Below are 27,836 nucleotides of genomic sequence, written 5' to 3'. Positions count from 1 at the left end.
TCATTAAATTTAGCCATTACATGGTGTCTGTCTGCTTTTGCACATATCCTCCCATTGTCTGGAAAAGGAAATGGCAACCAAATCCAGTATTCTTGCCTAGAGAATCCCCATGGACAGAGGAGTCTGGCAGGCTATAGTCCATGGGGTCACAGAGTTGGACACAACTGGCTAAGACTTCCCATTATCTAGAACCCCTGAACCCACACACACAACACACACTCCATTGCCTGTTAAGTGCCTATTCATTTTTCAAGATTATTCAAACACTTGCACCTCTACAAAGCTCATCGCTCTGAGACGGAGCTGTACACTTACTCTTTCCTCTTTACCACTGTCCTTTCTCCTTGGTTATAGTACCTAGTGTGCTTTATAGCAGTGGCTTGTCTGTCAAGTGTGTCTCCAAGTTAGATTACTAGCTCCTGGAAAGCAGAGATTTTGTCTCACTTATCAGTTCATTTTCTACTAAATAGTGCAGGACCTAGAATGTAGCAGGTGCTCAATAGATAGAGATTAAATGAATTATTATAAGATACACATAAAAACCTAACATCTGGCAAATTTGTAAGATAAAAAAAAAAATCTGTCCTTTGATTTGGTTTTGTTTTTCATGAGGAACAAGCCTCAACATGTCACATCACTGAACTGATTAGCAGATGTTAGCTGTTTAGGCTGGGTGAGCTTGGGATCAGTTTGCATCTGAGCCCTGGGCCCCTCCTGCTTTGCTCCTAGATCTCCCAGTGTATTCCCTTCCACTCATCAGCCCCAACCCCGTATCCCAGCCCTTTTTTCCTGTGGGAGGGCGCCTGTCAGAGCATAAGCACCTACTGTAGCCTCTAACTTCTGAAATGACTCTTTTTCCCCTCCTTGAACATGATCTATACTGGGTGGGATAACACTTCCCGAGTAATTTGGGTAGAAGCAGTTATTTGGAAAAAGAGAGAGAGAGATGACTCAGAAAAGACTCATTCTAATCTGTCACTTTGCTACTTAATTGGTTGACAGCTCAGCAGTCCCCGTTGCTCATATAGTCATAGCCTTCCTGCCCCATCACATAGTTTTTAACACCAATAGATCCACAAATACGAGGTTGTCTGTTATCAATGCATCGCTACTTTCTTCCAAAGTAGCTGAGCCACACTGCATAGTTTTCTCTTGCTCCTAGGATTTTGGGGAAGAGTTTGCCAAGGAGTGACATTCACATGACATTTGGGAAACGGCAGAGGAGGAGAGGCCAAATTTCTCAAGAGACATAGTGGGCGGTTGCACGGGTCTCTCTGTGAGTCTCCAATTTCTAAATTAAAGCATTCATATTAGAAACACAGTGGCTTCTAGCCACTGTTGTCCTCACAGCACCCTGCTTATATTATTGTTTCTGCCAGGTCTTTATGGATCACTGGCTTCTTAGTAATTGGATAGTGGAAAGGGCCCTAGACTAGGATTCAGGGTTTTGGGTGATCTGATAACTGTCACTAAGTCACTCCCTGTTTCTAGGCCTCCATTTCCCATAAGTAAAATGAGAGGTTAAACTAATTGCTTTTGAAAATTTCTTTCAAACTTAAAACACAGATCCATCAAATGTATTGCATGTCTACTAAATCCTACCAGAGACTATGTTAGAGCAGTTTAATACAGAGGCAAAACTTGATTCCCTAGGTTTTCAAGTCAGATACGTCAGTGATGGATTAGGTGTTTCAGACTGAGAACTGGAAGAAAGGATTGTTGAATCCAAGGCCCCAAAGCCAGGCCTCTAGGATGTTACACTCACTGGCTGTGCGTCCAAGGAATCTCCATTCAGCGCTGAGCACGTCTTCCAGGTGATCTGTATGGTGAACCTGCAAACATGGAACAAGAGGTGCTTATCACTCAGAGATAGCCCGTGCTCAGACCTGCACACAAGGCTGTAGGATGCTGAATGAAATGAATCTTCAGTTCATAGTGACTGCTGACGCCTTCATCATTAGCTGTCCCTGGAAGGGTGCTGACCACAGATAATCTTTGAAGCCCCTCCTGGTCCAACAATAGCACATGGATTTCAGAACATAATCACAGGGGGTGATTATGTCAAGTGGTCAGAAGCCTTCAGATCAGTCAGAGGACAGGGAGCTCAGAGAGTGTGTCCAAGCCTTGCTGATGGAGAGCCTTTGGTGACATTGCCTCTGCTTTGCTCAGGGCTGGCTGAAGCCAGTCTGGACCTTTTGCCTTGTCCTTGGTGGAAGTAAGGAGCTTCTTTCAGGTTTTCCCATTCACTTCATGTTGACTAAACTCTAACCAACATAAACCTCACGTACCACCCCCTCCACCCCCACCTCTGAAGAAGTAGCAGAATTACATTTGTATGATGTCATGGTATTCTCTTCCAGGAAGGAACTAAGATGGCAGAGGCTTAATTAATGGTGACTATTAGCAGTATTTTTGTTGCCAAGGTGGCTAATGGAATGGTCTCTGTCACATTTGGACAAGGACACAGTTACTCAGCCCACTTGGAGAAATATTTAGAAATTCTCTTTGATCATACAAATTTAAAGAGGGAGAATCCATCAGTTCCTGGTTTATGCATTCCCCATGGGCAGTGAGTGAGCTCTAATTCTTTGTCTCCCCACAGCTCCAAGCTTCATTTTAGACACTAGGTATTTAGTGAATATTTGTGGTTGGCAGATTCTAAATGGGTTGCCAGAAATCTCCCAGAGGTACTCTTTGGTATCTTTTTCTCCATCTAGTAGTGAGCACTCCAGCCCAAGGCATCGCAAGGCACACACAGTACAGATGAGAGCTCCTTTGGAAGATGTTGATTTTCATACGCAAAGTACAGTGTTCTTAAGAAGAGGAAGGGGCCCTCCCTCAGGAGTTACTCAGCCCCTGGAGACAGGCAGGTGTGAACACAAGAGTCTAAGACAGCAAGCTCCATTGTTAGTGCTTCCTGTTTAGTAACCAGGCTGAGAACGTCTGTCTGTCTCCTGTGTCCCTGGAGAGAACAGCTGCTGGTGACATAGTGTTGGTTTGAAGAAACCCTTAGATGCACTTGCTCTCGTGTTCTCTTTCTGTGTGATTCCTCCTCTTAAATTCTAACATGTTGCTGTCATATTGGCAACAGTGAGCACTACGGTGGAAAATGCATCTGAGTTCTTTTCAGACCGACCTTGTTACCCCTCAGGTGAAAGCTCTCCAAAATTAGACTCTCTTGGCATGGCTTTTCTTGATATTGAACTGAATGCACTAAAGAATGATGTTTGAAACTTGGGTTGTTCTTGAGATATATGGTTTTCAGAATATACTTTTCAGCTGTCACATTTTATTCATTTTGAGAATGCACATATATAATGGTTTATTTTTAGATCTGACTGTTTATCATTTATTGTAAAGCATACATTTATTTGTGAATATTCTAGCCTATGTATTGATCATGACTGAAGTCTAAGTACTGATAAATACTCTAGCTGGCAGATGATTTATCTAAATGTTAAGAACAGAATTTAATTCCCAAAGGTGCTAATAAAAGCACATAGATTCCATTTTAATGCATTCAGGATTACTAGTAAATGAACATATGTTTGCATTTCAAAAGTTATGTTTGCATTACCCAAAAACTGCATTTAGTACTAAGGAGTTGAAATTAGCAAATGCTTTAATGAGATATTGCCTTATAAGAAAGATGCCTAGCTCTGATAATAGACATGCAAAGAGAGGAAGATGTATGATGCTATTGCAATTTCATGATGTTAGTATTGGATTGCCTTTGGTTCTCATTGTGCTGGAAGCATTTCATGAAAAACAATGTCACAAAAGCTTCTGCTTCTATCTCTTCTCCCACTTCAACCAGTTTATTCTTGTGATGTTTCTACTGTTACCAGAGTTTGTATTGATAAAAACATTGTCTCCAAAGTCTGAAGTCATTGTCAACCATTCAACCAATAAATTCTTAATGTCTTACCATTCGACCAATAAATTTTCAAGTTCAAATTTTAGCCTTTAGTTACTTTAAAACCATTTGAGGTTAGGAAACAACTTCCGTGTACAGGACATATGTTCAGAGTTGTTATTCTTTTGATATAGTTAATGGAATAAAATAATCTTACTGACTTCCCATATGCTAGAGAATGTATATTGTTGTTTTGCTTATTAAAATGTAACTGTATAAGATCATTATTATTAGTCCCCATTTCACAGAAGAGAAATTAAGGGCAGAGTAAAGTTCAGCAACTTGCTTGAAGTTGCAAAACTCATCAAGGGTGAAGCTGGGGCTCAAACCCCAGTGTATCTGATCCCAAATGCTGTTCAGAGCAGGAAGGCTTTAGAAGAGTGGGAGCATATTTGGTTTATATAAGTCTATAATGATAACCCTACAGACCTTGTTCCTGCCAGGCCTGAGCATGTAATAACACAAATATTTAAGTAAAGAGTTTAGAAGCCACTTGTGGGTGTATCCCAGAGAAAGTCAGCGTATTGGGCAGGGGCACTCTCTTCTTCCCAGGGACCCTCTTCCCTTGGAGTCTGGGCCTGCAGAGCCAGCTCTGGCTCTTCCACCTTCTTTCCAGGCCCAGTCCTTCCTTCAGTTCAACTTCGGTAGCGCTTACAAGCTTAAGGGCAGGGAAGGGTGGGGTGGTAGTGAAGTGGGGAAGGGAGGGCAGACTTGGGAAGTGTCAGGGGTGTTCTTTAATTTTAAACAGGCCTTCCCCAATAGTTAGAGAGTCTGGGATGGACATGTACACCCTGCTATATTTAATTGGATAACCAACAAGGACCTACAGTATAGCACGTGGAACTCTGCTCAATGTTACGTGGCAGCCTTGATGGGAGGGGAGGGTTTGGGGGAGAATGGATGTATGTATATGTATGCCGAGTCCCTTAGCTGCTTATCTCAAACTACCACAATGTTGTTTATTGGCTGTACCCCAATACAAAATAAAAAGTTCAAAAAAGAAAAAGAAACCCCAGGTAAAAGTAAAAATAAATAATAAATAGGCCTTCCCCATATCTTTTCCTTGATTTAGGAGTGCTATCCCACTCCAGTACTCCTGCCTGGAAAATCCCATGGACGGAGGAGCCTGGTTGCCTGCAGTCCATGGGGTCGCTAAGAGTCGGACACGACTGAGCGACTTCACTTTCTCTTTTCACTTTCATGCATTGGAGAAGGAAATGGCAACCCACTCCAGTGTTCTTGCCTGGAGAATCCCAGGGACAGGGGAGTCTGGTGGGCTGCTGTCTATGGGGTCACACAGAGTTGGACACGACTGAAGTGACTTAGCATAGCATAGCATAGCATCCCTCAGGAGAGGGGGTGGAGGTTGTGATGGGCTTTGAGAAAGGAAAGGGGTTATAGAGCCTGGGTGGGGCAACAGCACAGCAGACAGAAACTGTGGGACTGGTGGGAGCTTTGGTCTATGAGAAGGCTGAGTCTGGCGGAGGGGCCTGGGAAGTGAGAGTGGAATGGGGTGGGGACAGGGTTGGGGGTGGGGACAGAACAAGAGTTTGAGAGCAGGGGAAAGGCAGAGACCCAAAGTTAGAAATACAAGTTTATTTATTTATTTTTTCTTCTTCCTGCTGTTCCCCTGGGAGAACTTTCCACCTACCATCCACTGCAGGGTCCTTCCTGCAGACACAAACCCCTTCCATCAGATGCTCCGAAAATTCCCATGTAGTAGCCTCCCTCTAAAGACGATTCCCCCTCTGTCTCTTATACTCAGCTACCGGTCAGGTCCCTTTTCTAGGACATTATTCTTGATGGACTAGGGAGTAGGGTGACCTCTTCCCTATGACACTGACCTATATGCCACTGTGTTTATATGGGTTCATGGCCAGTCAGAAAGCCCAGGAGAACAGAGGCTTCTTTGCAACACATACTCATTATTTGTAGTGCAAAAGCACACCTTTTCCTGCCTTGATAAGGACTCATCTAGGAAAATACTCAGAGAAGACGATGGCACCCCACTCCAGTAGTCTTGCCTGGAAAATCCCATGGACGGAGGAGCCTGGTGGGCTGCAGTCCATGGGGTCACGAAGAGTCAGACACGACTGAGTGACTTCACTTTCACTTTTCACTTTCATGCATTGGAGAAGGAAATGGCAACCCACTCCAGTGCTCTTGCCTGGAGAATCCCAGGGATGGGGAAGCCTGGTGGGCTGTCGTCTATGGGGTCGCACAGAGTTGGACACGATGGAAATGACTTAGCAGCAGCAGGAAAATACTGGGTTGGCCCAAAAGTTCATTAGGGTATTCTGTAAGGTCCTACAAAACAGCCCAAATGAACTTTCTGGCCAACCCAAAATGAGGAGAGCTGTAAAATGTCTCTCAAAGACCAGGAAACACTGCTCAAAATGAGTGCTAAACCACCATTCACTATGTATAGGAATTACCCAGTGATCTTGTTAAAGATTCTGATGAAGTAGGTCTCAGCTGGAGTCTGCCTTTCTTCCAGCTCATGCAGGTGCCAAGGACCACACCTCACTCTAGTTTCTGGCTAGGCTTTGCTTTACTTCAGCCTTCAGGAAGATGGAAACACGTTCTAGATAATGTCTTTTGGGTGTTGTATGTGCCGGGTGTCTTATTCGGATATTTTAGGATGTTTAAATGTGCCTGTGTTTGGGCTATTTATTCTCCCAATGAATGCTTTTGCACCAGAGGCCCCAAGTCCCTAAGCTGACATGCCCATAGACACATACAACTCGCTGTCATGTGCATCACCATTCCTGCTGTTGCTGGCTGTTAAGTTTTCTCTGTCTGAAAGAGTCAGGACTGATGCTCTTTTGGTGACCTAATTGATCTGGTCAAAGAGAAGCTTCTGGAAGCTCTCACAGCCTCTGCCTTGCCCATTGTTCCTCCCTGAGGGCCCTGGAACACCCCCCCACCCCCACCTCCCTGCCTGGAAGGAGCGACAAGTGTGTTCATCATGTTTGTGGCCTGATTGTGTTTCTATTGCCTGAGGCTGGGCTTTTGAATTTTTCAGCAGGAAGAAAAACTGCACTGGGAAATAATTTTCCTGTTGGTAGGTTCTGTAAAGGTTACATGCAACCACAGATACACCATACAGTCCAGGTAACAAAGGAGACAGACTCTTCCATTGCTCACCTCTTTGCCAGCAAATGATGGTGACCAGTGACCCATGGTGGTCCTTCCCACAGGACTTTAGACTCCCTCTTCTGCCTTGATTAATTCTATGTTCTGAACAGAAATGACAATCATTTATTATTCTGTTTTACATATTCACCTCCAGGGAGTCCAGCTAAAAGCTCTAATTTTCTAGTTCAATTGTAGCACTGGTCTCTGAGAGGCATTGACTGCAGAGATGCTAAAAGGATGCCAGTTCAGTGAATTATTGAGTTTTAGATAGAATCATATGCTTTATGGATTCAGGTGGTGCTTATTGAAACATGATGCAGCCCCCCCAACCCCTTGTCCCTGGGCCAATATGTTCTTACGCGAAAGAACAATGAGCTTGGGTGGGAGTGACCTATTACAAAAATCAATGAGGTCGTGCACCCTGTGTCTGCCTGCAGTGCCTGACTGTCCTTAGATACAGCCACAATTGTCAGTCAGCTCTGAGGGACCTTGGCTGCCTGTCTCTGCATCCTTCCGCAAGCCTGCGGCTGTTGGAAATGGAAATCAAGGCAGTTTCCTGCTGATTTAAAAAGTGTCATCCTTTCCTTCCATTAAAGTGTTTTAACAACGCAAAATCTCTTAATCTCCTGCTTAAAATGATGATGGATATTTCAGAACAGCGATTTTGAGGCTCTTTGAATTTTTCAAATGTGCATAAGAATACAGCGTAGCTGGTGAGCCTTGGGGCACCTGGAGTCCTGAGTTAGGTAAGGTTAGAACTTTCCCACCTCACTCTAGTCGCTGGCTAGGCTTTGCTTTTCTTTGGCCTTCAGGAAGGTGGGAACGTTCTAGATAATGTCTTTCAGGTGTTGTGTTTGCCGGGCATCTTATTTGGATATTTTAGAATGTTTTAAGTGTGCCTCCATTGGGGTTATTTATTCTCCCAATAAATGAAATCATGAACTTTTGACTTAAGTTGGTACGGAAAGCAGGAGGCAAATTGAACAGAGACAAATGCAAAGCCTTGAGGAGGGCAAGGAGAGCCAGGCAACTGGGGGTGAAAGATCATGGCAGAGTCTGGAGAACCATCTGGATGTGAAATGTCCATGCGCACGCCTGTGAAGGCAGGAGTCAGGCTGCAGCCAGCAGGGGGCGCCAGGCTTGAACCAAAAAAAGGCCTCTGTGGAGGGTGGGGAGAGGGGCTGGAGCTCTGGGTAGCTGGTTCTGGTGGTGTCAGGAAGCATTTTCACTGTTAAAAGACACACCTCCTCGGGAAGTGAGGGGACTGGAGGAGGTCCCTGCAATTTAATATATGCACTTGGATCCTCAGGGAGATCTTGTGAGCTCTCATAATTGGGCAGTGATGTGACCCCATCTTCCTCATTCTTGAGTGCTCCTGGGAAAGCAACAACAGAAGAGCAGAGTGGGCTTGCTGGCTCAGGGCTGCCTCCTCACTCAGGATGACCTAGATAGAGCATCCATGTAGCGATGGAGAGAACTCGGGCGCGGTACTTAGCACTGCTGCTGCTGCTAAGTCACGTCAGTCGTGCCCGACTCTGTGCGACCCCATAGACGGCAGCCCACCAGGCTCCCCTGTCCCTGGGATTCTCCAGGCAAGAACACTGGAGTGGGTTGCCATTTCCTTCTCCAATGGATGAAAGTGAAAAGTGAAAGTGAAGTCGCTCAGTCGTGTCCGACTCCTAGCGACCCCATGGACTGCAGCCCACCAGGCTCCTCCATCCATGGGATTTTCCAGGCAAGAGCACTGGAGTGGGGTGCCATTGCCTTCTCCCGGTATTTAGCACAGTGTATCGCTATAGTCGGTGGTCACTGGACGGTAGTTTTCACTTCTCATTTATCCATACAGTAAACATGAATCAGGAACCTACCTACCCTGGGCCGAGAACTGGGCCTAAGAGGGGTGGGGGGCAAGTGTATTCCCTGTTCTTTGGAAACACGAGGTGGGCACCGACTGCCTTGGAGGCTTCGAGGGGAGGTGACATTTGAGCTGGTTTGTGAAGGATGCATGCATGTATATGAAATAGATGAGGAAAGGGCGGGGGGTGGGGAGGGGGGCGGTTCCTGGTCTTTGGAGGACATTCTGGGATCTGTGTCACCATGTCACCATGGCATGCCCAGGGAAGCTGAAAGTTCTGTTGAGTTGAGGTTCAGGACTGGTAATACATTTAGGATGGTGGAGAGGAAGGTACACAGAGGAAATGTGAGAAAAGAAAGTTGAGAAAACAGTTGAGAAGGCTACAGCTTGTAACCCTTTCAGGAGGTTTTGACTTTATCCTGCAGTTACCAGGAGGCAGTGGGGATTCATAAGGAAGGGTGTGACACAGCTGATCTCTGTATGCCTCAGTTTCCCCATTACTGTGACCGGCAGAGACACTCATGAGTGGCTTGGTCATCTTCTCTATAGTCTCAGCTGGTTAGCCCTGCTGAATTTGCACTTTGCTTTGGGTCAGATGTCTAAAAAGAGACAAGTGTGCTCCTTCCCAGGGCAGAAGACTGAGAGCTGTGTGCTGCCTTACCATTTCATGTTGCTAAGCCATGTCAACAGCTCATGCAGCAGCTGGCCCGGAAATGAATCCCATGAGGACCAGATGAGACATTAGGCTTGGCTATCAGGAATCAGTCCCCGCCCTGCTACCTCCACAGGCCAAAAGCCTGAGAGCCAGAGTCTAAAGACTGTTCATTAGAACAACACTTCAGGAGATTTAATGATGCTTTCTTGCCAAGTTAAAACTGGGGGCAGGTGATAAAATGGTGATTAAACCAATGCATATGTTTGAATTACACCAAAATGCACTTTGGTGACTGAAGATAAGCCTGCTGTTCACTGATGTTTTCATATGATTTACCTGTAAAATGCTATGGTTGGCCAAAGTGAAGTTTAAGGCATCTTTGCTCCAGAATTTTAGGGCTTCCTAATGCTCGATTTTATCTGAAGTCACCAAAATAGGCCCTCTCTACTTGAGTGTGTGTGCTACCCCAACAGATGACTGAGACCAGCAGAGTACAACCCAGAGGCCCCTCTCCAGCTTTGATGATGGGCCTGTCTTGGGTACCACGTATCACATTGTTTAGGAGGTTGCAACTTCACACTCCTGGAGACTTTCACTCTCAAAACTTCACACACTGAATTTGATAGAGTAATTTCTTTCATGTGTCAGGACATTTCCTGTTTCTAAGCTCCTTCCATGGCTATTCTGTGAGATGAGAAGGTTCTGATCCCCATATTTTAATTATCCATTTCTTCCCAATACTAGAAATTCCACTAATACAGACAGAAGCAAAACATTGGCAAGTACAGCTTAGAACTGAGCCTCAACTTTCCTGTTTACTAATTATTCAAACTTGGATGTCACTCTGAACTTTGGATTCCTCATGATTAATAGGGTACTGTTGAGAGGACTAAAAGAGGTGGCATAATTAACATTTCTTGCACAGAATCCCGCTCTAAGGAGATCACCAGGTCCTGCCTCTTCTTCCTCTCTTCTTGCTTTGCCGTGCTCCACCATTGAATGGACATCCACACTTTTTCTTCAGTGCTGCTGATTTTACTAGACTTGGCCCTGCTACCTCCATGTCTTCTGAGACCACTTGTTCCTTAACCCTCTCTTGTCTGGGCTCTAGCCTGGTTGTTCCTTGAAACCCAACTTACATGATCACCTAAACCTCTGAGCTCCCAAAGCTTTTATCTCTACCTGATCTGGAACTTTTTGATTTTCCCAAAGCACTGGACATCTAAACAACAAACGACTACAGTTATTCACAGTCAACCATCTACCTGTTTCTCCTGTGATTTCTCTCATTGCCTTTAGCTTCCTTTTACATCTGCCAGGCTCTGCACCCCTGTCTCTGCTCCTTCCCTGTGATGAGTCCCTTTCACTGGCTTCTCTTCCTCTGCTTGACTCCTAAACATGCATGTTTTCCAAGATTTCTGTCTCAGTGCTATCTATACCTTTTGGCATTTGCTTCATTCTTGCCCATAGCTTCCACTGCACCCGTATCCAGCCCCATGCTTGTGTTTCCATGGTCAAATGTTTTTTTTCTTTTTAATGCCAGGAAGCACACACCTTCCCAACAACCTAAACACTAGCAACTCTACTCATGATCACACCTTCAACATGCCCCAAATCATTTGTCCCCTACTACTTCCCAAGTGGGGAGTAGCATGATTTGACTTTCTCTTGGCTAATGGTCACTCATCTCATCACCTCTTCAGCAAAACTTTCCTATCCTGTACTTATCACCTTAACAACTCAGAAGAGATAGTTACCATCTCTGAGTTTCCATAGCATTTTCTTCAAACACTGAGAATCATTGGAAGGCTTTGTTATAATGATGTGTCTATGTCTCTTTTCTGCCTTTATAGATAGTAAGTTTTCAATGGACAGAGAGAGGATATTATCTTAACCTGGGAGAATCTAAGTAATCTCATAGCACTCACCACTCATTTAAATGCTGTTTGATTATTAATCCTTCTCATGTGTAGGTCTGAGCTCACCTACAGATGCAGTCTATGATTTAAATTTGCTAAAGATGCAGTCTATGTACTTTTTATATGATTAATAGTATTTACTTGTAAAAACCCTTCCCTGGTGTCAGTTTACTAAAGATGCAGCCTATGTATTTTTGGTATGGTCAATAGTATTTACTTGGGGTGGTAGTTATAAAACAGATGTCCTAGAATTATTTATGGTTCCTTTGCTAGGTGTTATGAAATGAATTGTGTCCTGCCAAAATTCATGTCCTGATTATCACTACCGCAGAATATGACTGCATTTGAAACCAGGGCCTTTACAGTAGTGATAAGGATAAAATGAGCTTGTATGGGTGGCTCTTATGACTGGTGTCTTTGTAAGAAGAGATTAAGACAGAGACAACACAGACTGAGGGGACAAGCATGTGAGTACAGCAAGGAGGAGACCATCTGCGGAACCAAGGAGAGAAGAAAGCAGACCTCCCCATACCTTGATCCTGAACTTGTAGCCTCCAAAACTATGAAAAAATAATGTTTTTTCTTTTTGTTGAAGCCACCCAGTTTGTGGTATGTTATGACAGCAGCAGAAAACCAAGATACTATCTAACCATTACAGACCAGATTTGGGGTTGAGTAACAATGGTTCTTTGGGTTTGACATTTGCAAACAATTCAAATTGCTTCTTTCTTTTAATTCTAGAGATGTGTCAAAATCAGACAGTGGGTTAAACTGGGTGGATACTTGCCCACATAGTCTTAAGCCAGAGGGGAATTTTTCAGAGTCATTGGCACTAAAATTCAATGACGCTTTCTATATATTTCTTCTTCTTATTTTGTTTTTTGTATTTTTCTTTCTTTCTTTTTTTTTCTTTTTTGGTTAGAGTTGAGCAGAGGTTTGCAATCTGAGTCATAAGATAACCTATATTTGACTGTAAAACAATCTGGGATGTTTGGGCTATGAAAGATTTGCAGCTTGATAGTAAAGGAGATGGGAATGCCATGTTCAATTTCTGCCCCAAGATGGTTATGCATGTATAACAGAGCCCAGAGACTGAATCATCACTTGGGTTTTACAAAGGAACTGTCCAGATGTGTATAGTAAAGAATCTTTTGAGCTGCTCTTGCTGTTAACAATCTGGTTTCATATACCCAGATGATTAGATGTCATAGACATCAGAAGGAGGTCAATAAAATTCAGGCTTTAAACTTTGACAATAATTTGAGCTGAATAATAGTTGAATTTCAGAACTGAGTTGTCATGGTGAGAGCCATTGAAGAGGAATAATTATCTTATAACTCAGTTATTGTCCTGGTGAACTCATAGCAATATCCCTAACTCCATTTCCAACTCACCAAGCCCAGATCATATTAAGTCATGCTTAGGAATGTTAGTTTTATATATTCTTTTATGTATATATTTATATTCATAGCCAACTACATATAAACTATATTTGAAAAAATATGCATTGCATGAAGCTAATGAAAAAAGGGTACCAGTGGTTTATTAGCTATAAATTGCATATTCTTGGAGAAAAATACTAAAGTACCATTCAAGTAGTCTCAAAAGCCAGGTGATAGAGCGATATTAGCAATAATTCTTTTTGCAGTTTAACATATATGACAATCACGCCATTTGTTTCCATTATTTTTGTGAACTAAAATTTTCTCTCATCTCTCTTGGGTAATGCCATACATTTCCCCCCTTATTAATCTATAAAAGCACTATGGTGCATTTTGCTAATCAAAGTTGCACACTGTGTAATAATTTACAACCCAATAAATATAAGCTTCTTCCACATTTCATCAAATGTAGATGCAATTACTAAAAGATACTAAAATAGTAAAGATAAATTTGAACTAAGAGGTAATTTAGGTGCATCAAAACAGTAAGAAATAAATGGTAACTTATTTTAAGTACAGTTTAATCAATTATTTGAGGAAAATCCCCAGGGTGTTTTCATTGAAGGTAAAAAATGACAATTCTTCCACCGAGACAAGAGATTTTTCAAGTGATGCCAATAAATGAAGGGCAGAGGGAGGGAATGGAGATAATTATAGCAGTTCTATTCCTGATGGCAATGAAAGAGATGAGAAAATTGAGAATTAATGGAAAGGAATCATTCATGTTCAAGACATGATCGCATATCACCCGTTCTCCTATTGAAATAACCAATAGAAAATACAAATTGTGAAAAATCTTTCACCAGCTGTGACAACAGGAAAGAGGTATCAACTACATGGCAAGGATTTCAAGGAATTTCTGCTAACTAGAGTGAACATGGTACCCTACTAAAGTTTAGAGGATGAGCATATGGCTCCTCTCTGGGAACAAGAGCTTATCATGCAAGAAAGCAGAGGTGATGGGAGCAGAAACTACCTCATACTTTATCTGAGGTGGGTGACAGCTAGAAGACAAGGCTGCACAACCACCTCTCACGTCTGCTGACTTCCAGGCCATTTGGCGTCAGTGGTAAAGAGATGGCTCTAGGTTTTGTCTCTAGCATTGATGTCCAAAAGCTGTAGAGTCCTAGCAATGCTGGAGTCTGTGCCTGGGACAGCCTCCCTCAAAACAGAGATGCCGCACTTCACAGGGAGTCAGAGCTCCTCGGGCCCAGCTCTGTCCCCACTGCTCAGTGGAGCCTGCCCGAGCTGCACTGGAAGATTATGATCTTATGTATTATTTTCCTCTTATTTTTCTAGAGCAGTAAACACAAATTTCCAACAGAAGGCAACCCATTTCCTACTTTCCAAAAAACTCGTAATGGATATGGTAGATTCTCTCTTTCTAAAGAAGAGAAAACTGAGGAAGTTTACAAGGCCTGGCAGCAAATACTACAGGTTTAAAAATGAAACAAAACAAAAACAGGTCACTGTTGAAAATGAGAACAACAGCCTCCAGCCAAAATATATTACTGCAAGAAATATAAAATGCGTGTTTTCCACAAGATCAAAGTTTCGCCACAAGCATGATGACGTTGAAGGCAAAAGCCATGAGGACCATGGGGCACCCTATGGAAATGAGAGTCAGACTTGTAAATTAAAACCTCAGTGGAACAAATGAACAACAAATTGGACATTGCATCAGTCCAAGCTGGTGAATTAGAAGAGCAAATGTGGGGAAATCTCCAGGAATTCAGAAGAAAAAGACACAGAAAAAAGCAAGTAGACTGCATTCTTCTCAGAGAGTATGAATAAGGAGAACAGAACCAAAGTGAAAGTGTGATTGAAGACAGTGGCATGGACGAGACCTGGAGCATAAAACTGTGAGAGAATGTTGTGTTTCAGGTGAACAGCATGAAAAGAATATCAAATATAGACATGACTTCATAGAATTTCCCAATTTCAGAAGGACTAAGAGCATCATGTATATCTGGGGATATGGTAATCTGTTGGTTCTGTTTCCCTGGAGAATCCTAACAGGGTGGGTTCCATAATTGAATAAATTATGGAATATCCATCACACTGTAATCCTGTGTAGGCACCAAAAGTGATAAAATGACTCCATATTGAAAATAGATATGGGCTTATGGATATATCAAATATAAAAAGCATACTAAGCAGCAAGTATGATAGGACCCCATTGACAAATAATATAGCTCCATGCACTTAGCAGATTAAGCAAGTTGTGCTCTGTCCTTTGCAGAGGGGCCTCTCTAAGTGTTAAGAGAATAAGAAGTGAATTTTATTCCCTTTGTTTATTTTATATTAACTTTTTCTATGTATTTTTGATAAATACTTGAATATTATGTTTTAACTTCATAAAAGTAATAAAACAAATCTATTTCCATAAAAAGAGGGGAGATTGATCCCTAATTTTAGGGCCACCTCTTTTACTTTGTTTAAAAGGAAATAACATTACAGAAATAGAATGGTATAAGATAAAAAATAAATGCCTGACTCCCTTCCTTAGTTTGAGTTCCTTTACCCAAGGTGATTATGGGTGACAACCTCTTGTGTAGTTGTAAAAAATTTTACACATACATCTGTATACGCAGAGACACATCCACTCCCCCTACAAAATTCACACATTCAGGAGTCACATAATCACTGCTCTTTACTTTACCATTTTTACTAAATAAATCTTGGTGGAGCTTTTCCCATTTTAGCATATATGGTTATTTCCTTCTTTATTACTACATATCCTTCTATTATACATGTAACACAATTTAAACAGTACATAATTAACCAGCATTTAGATTTCTTAGAGATATTTTTATTTTAAACTATGTTTATAGTAAATCTCAGAAGGTAAAATTTCTGAGACAATGAAGTTTTCACATCTTCTGAAATTGATATACATGTTGCTAAAATGTTCAAAAACATTTTTTTAAAGATAAAACAATGTACACAGAAACTATATATGAAAAGATCTGTATATCTTTGCTGGTACTGATTGTAATTTTAAATAATACACTTTTATCGAATCAGTGAGAAATACTATCTTGTTTTGATATGTATTGCTATAATTGTGAGTGGACTTGAGTTTGTTTTTTTATTTACATTTTTAACTTTCTATTTTATATTGGAGTATAATAATTGTTATTGTATAACAGTTAACATTGTCGTGATAATTTCAGGGGGACAGCAAAGGGGCTTAGCCATACATATACATGTATCCCTTCTTCCCCAAACTCCCTTCCCAACCAGGCTGCCACATAACATCGATCAGAGTTCCATGTGCTATATAGTAGGTCCCTGTTGATTATCCATTTTAAATATAGCCATAAATGGCAACCCACTCCAGTATTTTTGCCTGGAAAATCCCATGGACAGAGGAACCCTGGAGGCTACAGTCCATGGGGTTGCAAAGAGTCAGACACGACTGAGAGACTTCACTTCACTTCACATCCATCCCAAACTCCCTAACAATCCCTGTACCCCATCCTTCCCCCCAGGAAACTGTAAGTTCCCTAAGTCTGTGAGTCTCTTTCTGTTTTGTAAGTTCATTTGTACCATTTCTTTTCTCTTCCTATGAATATGTATAATTGAAAAGCAGTGAAAGTGATAGTTGCTCAGCTCTGTCTGTCTCTTTGAGACCCACGGACAGTACCCTTCCAGGCTCCTGTGTCCATGGAATTCTATTGGCAAGAATACTGGAGTGGGGTGCTATTTCCTTTTCTAGGGGATCTTCCCAACCCAGGTATCAAGCCTTGGTCTCCTGCATTGCAGTAAAGGCAGAGTCTTTACTGTCTGAACCACTAGGGAAGCACACAAATATGTATAACTTTCCCTAATTTTCTATTGTATTACCATGTTCATTGCTTGCTATGAAACTCTTTACATGTTAAAGGAATTCTCAGCTTCATGGTGTACATGAAATTGTTCAGTTAATTTTTTGACTCTTTTTTTTTCACTATAGAGAATTATACATTTTTAAAAGTATTAATGTTTGCCAATATTTTCTCCCATGACTTGCAATTATTTTTAATATTTTTTGACTGTGTTTATATTCTCAGTCACTCAGTCATGTCTGACTCTTTGTGAACCCATGGGTGATAGCCTCCCAGGCTCCTCTGTCATGGAATTTTCCAGGCAAAAATACTGGAGCAGGTAGCCATTTCCTACTCCAGGGGATCTTCTTGACCCAAGGATAGAACTCATGTCTCATGATTCTCCTGCATTGGCAGGCATTCTTTTTGCCATCATGCTACTTTTGACTCTAGGGTTATGATAATAATATATGTACTTTCTTCTAGAATTGTATCAGAGTATTTATTGATTGTTATAAGGAATTATGGGCTATGAAGCTTTTCTCTTTTTCTTTTTTTTCCAAAGCATTAGCTAGTTGTTTCAATCTAATTTCTCATATATGAACGCCAGTGAAAAATAGTACCAAGCTGTTTTAATCATTACAGTTTTGTAATATGTTTTAATTGTGGTTGGACTTATATTCTTTTATTACTATACTTTCTCAGAATTATCTGGGATAATGTTTTATATATATTCTTCCAGAAAATCTTTGGTGTTATTTTTCCCATTAGTAAAAATAAAAATTCCCATTAGTATTTTAATTTGGACCATGTGAAAGCTCTATATAAGTTTTGAGGGAAATTTACATTTTTTTTTCAATATCAAGTCTTTGTATGATGGTAGAACATGACATGCAATTAAATCTTATTTCATGTTACTCAGTAGTTTTACATTTTGCTTATTATTGATTATATGAATTTCCCCAAGCTATTTTTAAGCTATTTCATTTTGGAGAGTAGCATCATGAATTGGATCTTTTCTTTCATTATATCTTCTGATACTTGTTTTGTCTATAAGAAAACTTTTTTAAAATATTAGTTATATAAGTTTATGAACATGTCTTTTTGGACTGTCTTGAGTTTTGAAAATTAACAATTGTCTGTCATCCACAAAATAAGAGAAACATTTATTGTTTTCAGTCTTGCATCTTTATTGCTGTCTCCTGCTGTCCTAATTGCATTGACCTGTCCTTGTTTAATGATAAGTATGGCAATAGTGGATATTTTTGTACTGTCTCTGACATTAATGATGGCTCTTAGAGGTCCCATTAATTTTATATGTGATGGAATTCCAGTTGAGCTATTTCAAATCCTGAAAGATGATGCTGTGAAAGTGCTGCACTCGATATGCCAGCAAATTTGGAAAACTCAGCAGTGGCCACAGGACTGGAAAAGGTCAGTTTTCATTCCAATCACAAAGAAAGGCAATGCCAAAGAATGCTCAAATACCACACAATTGCACTCATCTCACGCACTAGTAAAGTAATGCTCAAAATTCTCCAAGCCAGGCTTCAGCAATACATGAACCCTGAACTTCCTGATGTTCAAGCTGGTTTTAGAAAAGGCAGAGGAACCAGAGATCAAATTGCCAACATCCAATGGATCATTGAAAAAGCAAGAGAGTTCCAGAAAAACATCTATTTCTGCTTTATTGACTATGCCAAAGCCTTTGACTATGTAGATCACAATAAACTGTGGAAAATTCCAAAAGAGATGGGAATACCAGACCACCTGACCTGCCTGTTGAGAAACCTATATGCAGGTCAGGAAGCAACAGTTAGAACTGGACATGGAACAACAGACTGGTTCCAAATAGGAAAAGGAGTACATCAAGGCTGTATATTGTCACCCTGCTTATTTAATTTCTATGCAGAGTACATCATGAGAAATGCTGGGCTGGAAGGAGCACAAGCTGGAATCAAGATTGCTGAGAGAAATATCAATAACCTCAAATATGCAGATGACACCACCCTTATGGCAGAAAGTGAAGAGGAACTAAAAAGCCTCTTGATGGAAGTGAAAGAGGAGAGTGAAAAAGTTGGCTTAAAGCTCAACATTCAGAAAAGGAAGATCATGGCATCTGGTCCTGTCACTTCATGGGAAATGGATGGGGAAACAGTGGAAACAGTGTCAGACTTTAATTTTGGGCTCCAAAATCACTGTAAATGGTGATTGCAGCCATGAAATTAAAAGACGCTTACCCCTTGGAAGGAAAGTTATGACCAACCTAGATAGTATATTGAAAAGCAGAGACATTACTTTGCCAACAAAGGTCCATCTAATCAAGGCTATGGTTTTTCCCGTGGTCATGTATGGATGTGAGAGTTGGACTGTGAAGAAAGCTGAACACTGAAGAATTGATACTTTTGAACTGTGATGTTGGAGAAGACTCTTGAGAGTGCCTTGGACTGCTAGGAGATCTAACCAGGCCATCCTAAAGGAGATCAGTCCTGGGTGTTCATTGGAAGGACTGATGCTGAAGCTGAAACTCCAATACTTTGGCCACCTGATGCGAAGAGTTGACTCATTGGGAAAGACCCTGATGCTGGGAGGGATTGGGGGCAAGAGGAGAAGGGGACGACAGAGGATGAAATGGCTGGATAGGATCACCGACTCGATGGATATGAGTCTGAGTGAACTCTGGGAGTTGGTGATGGACAGGGAGGCCTGGCGTGCTGTAATTCATGGGGTCACAAAGAGTTGGACACGACTGAGCGACTGAACTGAACTGATATATATATATATATATATATATATATATTCACTGTATTAAGAAGTATCTATTTATTTATACTGTTAATGTCTTACCCAAGGTTACAAGTGAGGTTTGGAAATAAAGTCGAAGTCTCTTTATCTGGAGGCAAGTGGGTTTTCCCCAAAATAGCCATTCTAATATGGCACGCTCACCAAATTCTAAATGGCTTATACATACATTCTTTGGGTCATATTTGCTTGCTTTCTCATAATGTTCTTGCTCTGACTTCAGCAGTTACATTGCAGGAAATACAATTATATATAAAAGCTAACCCAGCAATCTTTATTTCATGTTAGTCACTCAATTGTGTCTGACTCTTTGTGACCCAATGGACTGTACCCTGCCAGGCTCCTGTGTCCATGGAATTCTCCAGGCAAGAATACTGGAGTGGATTGCCATTTCCTTCTCCAGGGGAATCTTCCTGACCCAGGGATCAAACCTGGTCTCCCTCATTGCAGGCAGATGACGATCTGAGCCACCAGGGAAGGGGATTAAAACATTTTAGGGCCCAGGTTTCAGCATTGCACTGTTAATGGGAGGTGATCCTTCTTGGAGTTTCTGAGAGAACAGCCTTCCCCTGTACATTGCCTCTTTATCCTCCCTGCCCACATCACAGCAGGGTGTTCCCAAGGATAAGATCAAGGGTTACATACATAATTTTTTTTATGATATCTTGAGATTCTTTTCTACTTGTAAGAGTAAAACTTTAAAAAAGGTATAACCACGTGTGCAGATTTGAAATGCAGTTTCAGTAAAGAGCCAAGATTGTTGGCTATTACAATGATAAAACAGGCCAATTTCTGTATTAGGTCATGGCTAAATTGAAAGTATGTGCAATCCCCCCTGGATGCAATTATTTCTCGTGTAGCCCTTTTAATAATGTCCACATTTTGTGCCAAATAAGCTGATCAATAGTAGCTCTGGGAGAAAAATCTCATCTATGCCAGTGTGTCCTGCATGATTCTTATTAATAAATTAAAATTAAGAAGATGTGCTAAAGTGACCTCCTTCCTCCCACCTCCTGGGGGCAGGCACTGAAGAGAGGTGAGTGGGGAGTAGAGGTTTATAAAAAAAAAAAAAGAAGAAAAAAAAACATGGCCCACAAGGGAGAAACAAAGCACATGGAGCTGGTGAAATGCTTTGTGTGGAAGGATCAAATCAGGCCCCTTTGTGGCCCCTCTGTCGTCTAGATTGCACAGAGCCGAGCTTCGTGGTTATTGATAAGTGCTCTTGTCACACCTGTCTCTTTTTTGCTCTTCCCTGGGACCATTATCTACAGGCCTTCCTATGGGGGTGCTGGCCTCTTAACACCCTTGCCTTATAGTCACTTTGCTGCCCAGAGCTCAGAGGGACAGCCCTTAGGAAGGGAGGAATATGGGACCTGTGACAGTTCACTGAATCGAGGGCAGCTGTCTGGGGCAGGGGCAGTATTCTGATTAAAAAGTGCTCAAGGTTTCAAGCGTGTATGCTCGGTTTCTCAGTCGTGCCTGCCTCTTTGCGATCCCGTGGACTGTAGCCCTCCAGGCTCCTCTGTCCATGGGATTTCCCAGTTAAGGTTACTGGAGTGGGTTGCTCTTTCCTACTTCAGGGGATCTTCCTGATCCAGGGATAGAAGCTGGGTCTTTTGTGTCTCCTGCACTGGCAGGGGGACTCTTCACCACTACACCATAGCCCATTAAACATAGGGCTGAACAGGAACACCGTAGTGACCTGCCTAACAGCTGGGAGCAGCAATAGCAATAGTCAGGTCATCCAGATGCCACCTCTCTCCTCATCCCGGAGCTCATGTCTTAGGAATATTATTTTTCAAACACAATATACATGCTACCTCCAATACATAATGAGACAGGTGAAGGAAGAAATGCTCTGGTTGAAAGAGCCGAAGAGTGTAAGTTCCCCATCAGGCTTTCCCTTGGGTTCCCTCCCCAGTGTGTTTATATTAATACATGGTAAGCACATAACATCGTTTGTTCCATGAATTAGTGAACCTTTAATAAATTGTTGCAGGTTTTTTAAACATATCAATACACCAACAAGCATTTGTTAAACTCTTATCGAGTGATTACTGTTTTGTGGATATACGGAAGAGTATTAGATTCAGGCACTGTCTTTCATGATAGTTCAGTTAGAAATAGTAATTGCTGTAACCCAAAGAATAAGTGAAATAAGAAATGACAACCCACTCCAGTATTCTTGCCTAGATAATCCCATGGTAAGAGGAGCTTGGGGGGCTACCATAGAGTTGCAAAGAATGGGACAAGACTGAGTACGAACATGCAAACAACAAAAAATAAGTTCTAGCTCAATTACTTTTTCCATCAACATTGTCGTTTCAAAGGAGGTTTGGAGGGAGAAGTGGTTTGCTGAAGCCCCTCACCTGGAAGTGACAGAGCTGAGGCTTCAGCCTGCATCTGTTTGGTTTGCAAGCCGGTATTAATTCCACATTCTGCCTTGCCAGTGTGTGTGGGGACACACTAAATGATGCATGGAATTGGTTTTGCTGGTAGTGAGCAGTTAAGAGAAGGGAGAGAGAAGTCAACATGGCTCTGGGCCCCCCTCCATGTACAGCACTGCCCAAAACATGCTGCTGATTGGCTTTTAGACATAGCTTCCACCTGGTCGGAAATAGTCTCACTCTAATATATTAAAGCAGTAAGTCATTCCTGGATTGGTTCTATGAAACTGTGGCCACTTCTGACACTTTCTGAGAAGACAAGAAGTTATCTTTTGGGCACTCGTGGGAGAGCCAGTACTTGTTGGATGTGCTCGATCTATTTCACTTTCAACTGCTCATGATTTACAGTGAATTTCTCTTCTCTGCAGCGTCTCAGTCCTATTGGCTGTGATTCTGTTAAGCAGCTTGGGGGAGACATGGGAAAGAAGAAAGGTACACCAGTCTCCCCCTTCAAGGGATCTCTCTGGATAGAGGTACACAGAGCCGCTCACTGGGAGGTCTTCTGTCTGTGGACCCTGGGGCTTTCCCAGAGCTTATGAGGAAGGAGGGCAGCCTGAGACCAGTCTCACCCATGTCACTCACCTGCAGAACCCCCCTCCAACACCTGAGTCTCATGAAAATGGCCTGCTCAGCATGAACTCGCTGGGTTCCAGATGCTTCCTTGATTTTCAGATCCTCTTGTATTTGGTACATTTGTATCTCTTGTCATATTTCCTTTCCTGCTGAGGTTAGGATGCGCTGGGCACACAGAAGTTGTGACATCTGGCGGAGGACCGCTGGGGGTTCCAGACATGACTTAGCCCCCCGCCATGACAAAGAGCAGCAGGCAGCTCATCCCGAGCAGCTGACTCCACTGAGCAAGCAGCTGCCTCCTGAGAGCTGGGAGGTGGGCAAGTCACTGGTGTGAGGAGGTCTTCTCTGTGTGCTTAAGCAGGTGCAGGTGCCAAACGCTAGTTGGCACAGATGACACATCTGTGCACGCATGAACATATGTATAGAGGGGTGGATATACACACTTTCCTACACATTCGTATTTACACTCTTCTATACTTCTCATTAAAAATAGGGGGGGAAATATCACTTTTCACACAGTCACCAGAATTACCTTCCTAAAGCACAAATCCAACCGTGCTCTTTGATGATATTTAGCAATTATTGTTAATTTTGTTAGCGGTGACAATGATACTGTGGTTCTGCAGGAAATGTCCTTATTTTAGAAGATACATACTGAGTATTTAGTGCTAAAATAGCATGATGTCTATAAAGTATTACAGCAAAAATACAGATGAAGTAAATATGGCAAAATTTAAATTATGAGCTTTTCAATTATATTATCCTCTCTGGGTTTCTGTGTGCTTAAAATTTTTCCTTAGAGAAGGCTTTTTTTTTTTTTTTAAAAAAAGACATCTGAATCTGCTTGTACCATCTCCTCGCTGCCATGGTCCTGAATTTGTTTATTTAGAGAATAGTCCTTGGACCAGCAGCTTTGGCATCTCCTAGGAGCTTAAATGCAGAGTCTTGGGCCTTGCCCTAGACCTACTGGATCAGAATGTATGTTTTAATAAGATTCCCAGGTGATTTGTATATGCACTTGTTATGGACTGCATGCTTGTGTTCCCTCCAAATTCATATGTTGCATGAAGTCCTAACCCTCAATGCTGTGGTATTTGGAAGTGAGGCCTTTGGGAGACAAGTAGATTTAGATGAGATTGTGAAGGTAAGGCCCCCACAATGGGAGCAGTGCCCTTATAAGAAGAGGAAGATTGCTCAGACCTCTCCACCATGGGAAGACACAGTGAGAAGACTGTCATCTGCAAGCCAGCAAGAGAGCCCTTACTGGGGAACCATAGCAGTTGACACGTTATTGTCAGACTCCCCAGTCTCCAGAACCATGAGGGATAAATTTCTGTCATTTAAGCACCCACTCTGTGGTATTTTGTTTTGGTAGACTAACCTGAATAAGCACTCAAATTTTAAGAGCACTGGGCTAGAAAATAAAAGCCAAGCTCTTTGCCATGGCACCCTAAGCCTTCAGGACTGCATTTCCATCTTTGCAGCTGGAACACTTTCATGTCTGGTCCACCATCACACCCCGGGTGTGTCTGTCTTTTTCCTCTTTTTATAAGGACATGGTCACATTGATAGCTTATGGTGAACGATGTTGGATTCGTGATCTCTGAAGAAGTAGATTTAGCTTTGGGACCAGGGACCAGGCTTGATTACTCAAGAGTTTTGTGTAGCAGAGTTTTATTAAAGTGAAAAAGAGAAAGCTTCTGACATAGACATCAGAAGGGGGTTGGGGAGTGTCCCCACTCACTAGTCTTATCAAGGCCTTATATACTTTTACCAGACCCACTCCCACAACAGACATCTTAAATTAACAAGATTAGAACTAAAAATAGAAAGATCTTACCAGTTCAGTTCAATTCAGTCGCTCAGTCGTGTCCGACTCCTTGTGACCTCATGGACTGAAGCATGCCAGGCCTCCCTGTACATCACAAACTCCGAGAGTTTACTCAGACCCATGTCCATCTAGTCGGTGATGCCATCCAACCATCTCATCCTCTGTCATCACCTTCTTCTCCCGCCTTCAATCTTTCCCAGCATCAGGGTCTTTTCAAAGGAGTCATTTCTTCACATCAAGTGGCCTAAGTATTGGAGTTTCAGCTTAAGCATCAGTCCTTCCATGAATATTCAGGACTGATTTCCTTTAGGATGGACTGGTTGGATCTCCTTGCAGTCCAAGGAACTCTCAAGAGTCTCCTCCAACATCACAGTTCAAAAGCATCAATTCTTCGGTGCTCAGCTTTCTTTATAGTCCAAATCTCACATACATACATGACTACTGGGAAAACCATGGCTTTGACTAGACAGACCTTTGTTGGCAAAGTAATGTCTCTGCTTTTTAATAAGCTGTCTAGGTTGGTCATAACTTTTCTTCCCAGGAGCAAGCATCTTTTAATTTCATGGCTGCAGTCACCATTTGCAGTGATTTTGCTGCTGCTACTGCTGCTAAGTTGCTTCAGTTGTTCCTGACTCTTAGCGACCTCATGGACTGCAGCCTACCAGGCTCCTCCGTCAATGGGATTTTCCAGGCAAGAATACTGGAGTGGGGTGCCATTGCCTTCTCCAGAAGTGATTTTGGAGCCCTCCAAAATAAAGTCTTTCACTGTTTCCAGTGTTTCCCCATCTATTTCCCATAAAGTGATGGGACTGGATGCCATGATCTTAGTTTTCTGAATGTTGAGGTTTAAGCCAACTTTTTCACTCTCCTCTTTCACTTTCATCAAGAGGCTCTTTAGTTCCTCTTTGCTTTTGGCCATAAGGGTGGTGTTATCTGCATATCTGAGGTTATTGATATTTCTCCTGGCAATCTCGATTCCAGCTTGTGCTTTATCCAGCCCAGTGTTTCTCATGATGTACTCTGCATATAAGTTAAATAAGCAGGGTGACAATATACAGCCTTGACATACTCATTTCCCTATTTGGAACCAGTCTGTTTTTCCATGTCCAGTTCTAACTGTTGCTTCCTGAACTGCATACAGATTTCTCAGGAGGCAGGTCAGGTGGTCTGATAGTCCCATCTCTTGAAGAATTTTCCACAGTTTGTTGTTATCCACACAGTCAAAGGCTTTGGCATAGTCAATAAAACAGAGGTAGATGTTTTTCTGGAACTCTCTTGCTTTTTCAATGATCCATTGGATGTTGGCAATGTGATCTCTGATTCCTCTGCCTTTTCTAAATCCAGCTTGAACATCTGGAAGTTCACAGTTCATGTACTGTTGAAGCCTGGCTTGGAGAATTTTGAGCATTACTTTACTAGCGTGTGAGATGAGTGCAATTGTTTGGTAGTTTGAACATTGTTTGGCATTGCCTTTCTTTGGGATTGGAATGAAAACTGACCTTTTCCAGTCCTGTGGCCACTGCTGTGGCCCATAACAAGATTAGTCAGAAAACTCTCTTTAAGGAGAAGCATATCCTTGAGCAAGATACATTGTTATATTGACAAAGCATTATTGTTATATTGACAAAAAAATTTTGTCTTGACAAAGCAATGTAGAAAAAACACTTTGTACATTTTTCCTGGAGAGCCCCCGACTCCTTTCTCTTCCTCAGGGACCCTGGACTTCTTATCAACCTACCTAGGAATTGACTCTCTCAACATTGGACTATGAGGTCACCCACTCCAGCATGACCTCCTAGTCTTCTATGATGCCCCTTCCAAATATTGTCATGATCTGGGGCACTGGGGGTTAGGATTCAACGTACCTTTGGGAGGACACAATTTAACCTGTAACAACCCCAAGTCCCACTGTCCTCCTTTCTTCATCTCTGAGCTCCAGATCGCTTCTTGGACATCTCCACTTGGAAGTCCAAAATAGCTAAACATCTGCCAAAAGCAGTACACTCGTCATTTCTAATCACTAAATCTCTTTCATAATTCCTTATTTCAGTGAATGGTATGTCACCATGCACCCAGGTGTGCAAACCAGATGCGTTGTCTCCCTTGACATTATTATCTTTTTAATGCAACAGTTCAGAAAATAAGCCAAGAAAATCTAATACTTAAACACCTCTCAGGCATCACCTCTTCTCCCCTGTCCCCATACTGACAGTCACTGTCTTGTCATATCCAACAGTGTCTGCTGCTGCTGCTGCTAAGTTGCTTCAGGCGTGTCCGACTCTGTGCGACTCCATAGACGGCAGCCCACCAGGCTCCCCCGTCCCTGGGATTCTCCAGGCAAGAACACTGGAGTGGGTTGCCATTTCCTTCTACAGCAGTGTCTAGCTGGGCTTATTGTAATAACTCTCCATGTACTCACCCTCATCTGGTATTTTCCCTACCAACCCATTCCCCATAATGTATATGGAGTAGTCTTTTAAATCACAAGTTTTATTATATCAGTTACCTTATTAAACCCTTAGATGTTTCCCATTTCCATGGCATCAATTTCAAAATCCCTCAGATAGGCTGAATAATTAAGCCCTGCATTATCATTCCAGCTTTACACCTCATTTCTCTACCCTTCATTCTCCACACTTCTGTCACCCTGGCCTTCTTACAGTTCTTGGAAAATTCAGATGGACTTTGCATGTATTTTTAGTTCCTAAAAATTTTCTTCCTCTACCATTCTTTTGCCCAGCTGTCCACTATTCAGACTTCGGATCTCAGATGAAACTTCATTTTCTCTAAGCAGCTTTCCCTGCCTTTTCAGTCCATGGAAGATCTCCTGTAAAATTCTCTCATGGTATCCTCTGCTGTTCTTTTGTAGCATAATTATAATGAAATAATAATGCAATCAGTCTGCAATCTATTTCTCCCACTGAAGTGCAGTCTCCAACTTGGGAGCAGAGACTGTGTTCTCTTCACTGCTATTGCTTTTAACACCTAGAACATTGTCCAACACATGGTTGGTTGTCAGGACATCTGTGCTAAATAAATAAATGAGTAAAAGTCAAGACCTCTTTTGGTTTTGCTCATAGGTCTATCCCTGGTGTCTTGCATAGTCCCTTGCACATGGAAAGCACTTCATAAATATTGTTTGAATAGAATGGTGGACTGGCCATTTCCTCCTCCATAGTATTGAACACACATCTCTGGGGCAGCCGGGGGTAGCCACTCTAGAGAGGACACTGAATGAGATCAGTGAATGGCAAAGAAGAGTGCCGCTGTGTATGAATATTCTGAAATGTCCATGCCTTTGCTCTTTTTACATTCCATGTTCACCCCCCACCACAGCTCATGTGTCATTCTGACACCTTCTGTTGAGCTGGCACAAGCAAGGACAGGGTCTCCTGAGGTCTCACTTCCACACGTCAGACCTCGGCAGGGAAGCAGCAGGCGGGGGCTTG

General features: G+C 42.2%; 1 long non-coding RNA gene across 1 annotated transcript in view; it reads left to right on the top strand.

Moving 5' to 3' along the window:
* Positions 1 to 26,918, top strand: part of LOC129622514 (uncharacterized) — a 37,359-nt gene extending 10,441 nt beyond the window's left edge. Inside the window, exon 2 of the long non-coding RNA XR_008700029.1 lies at positions 26,624 to 26,918. This is a non-coding gene — a long non-coding RNA (uncharacterized LOC129622514). The remainder of the gene's footprint in view (positions 1 to 26,623) is intronic.
* The last annotated feature ends 918 nt before the right edge of the window (positions 26,919 to 27,836 follow it).

Source organism: Bubalus kerabau, chromosome 11 (assembly GCF_029407905.1).
Source record: "Bubalus kerabau isolate K-KA32 ecotype Philippines breed swamp buffalo chromosome 11, PCC_UOA_SB_1v2, whole genome shotgun sequence".
NCBI lineage: Eukaryota > Metazoa > Chordata > Mammalia > Artiodactyla > Bovidae > Bubalus > Bubalus kerabau.
This window is presented reverse-complemented; position numbering and strand designations above follow the sequence as displayed.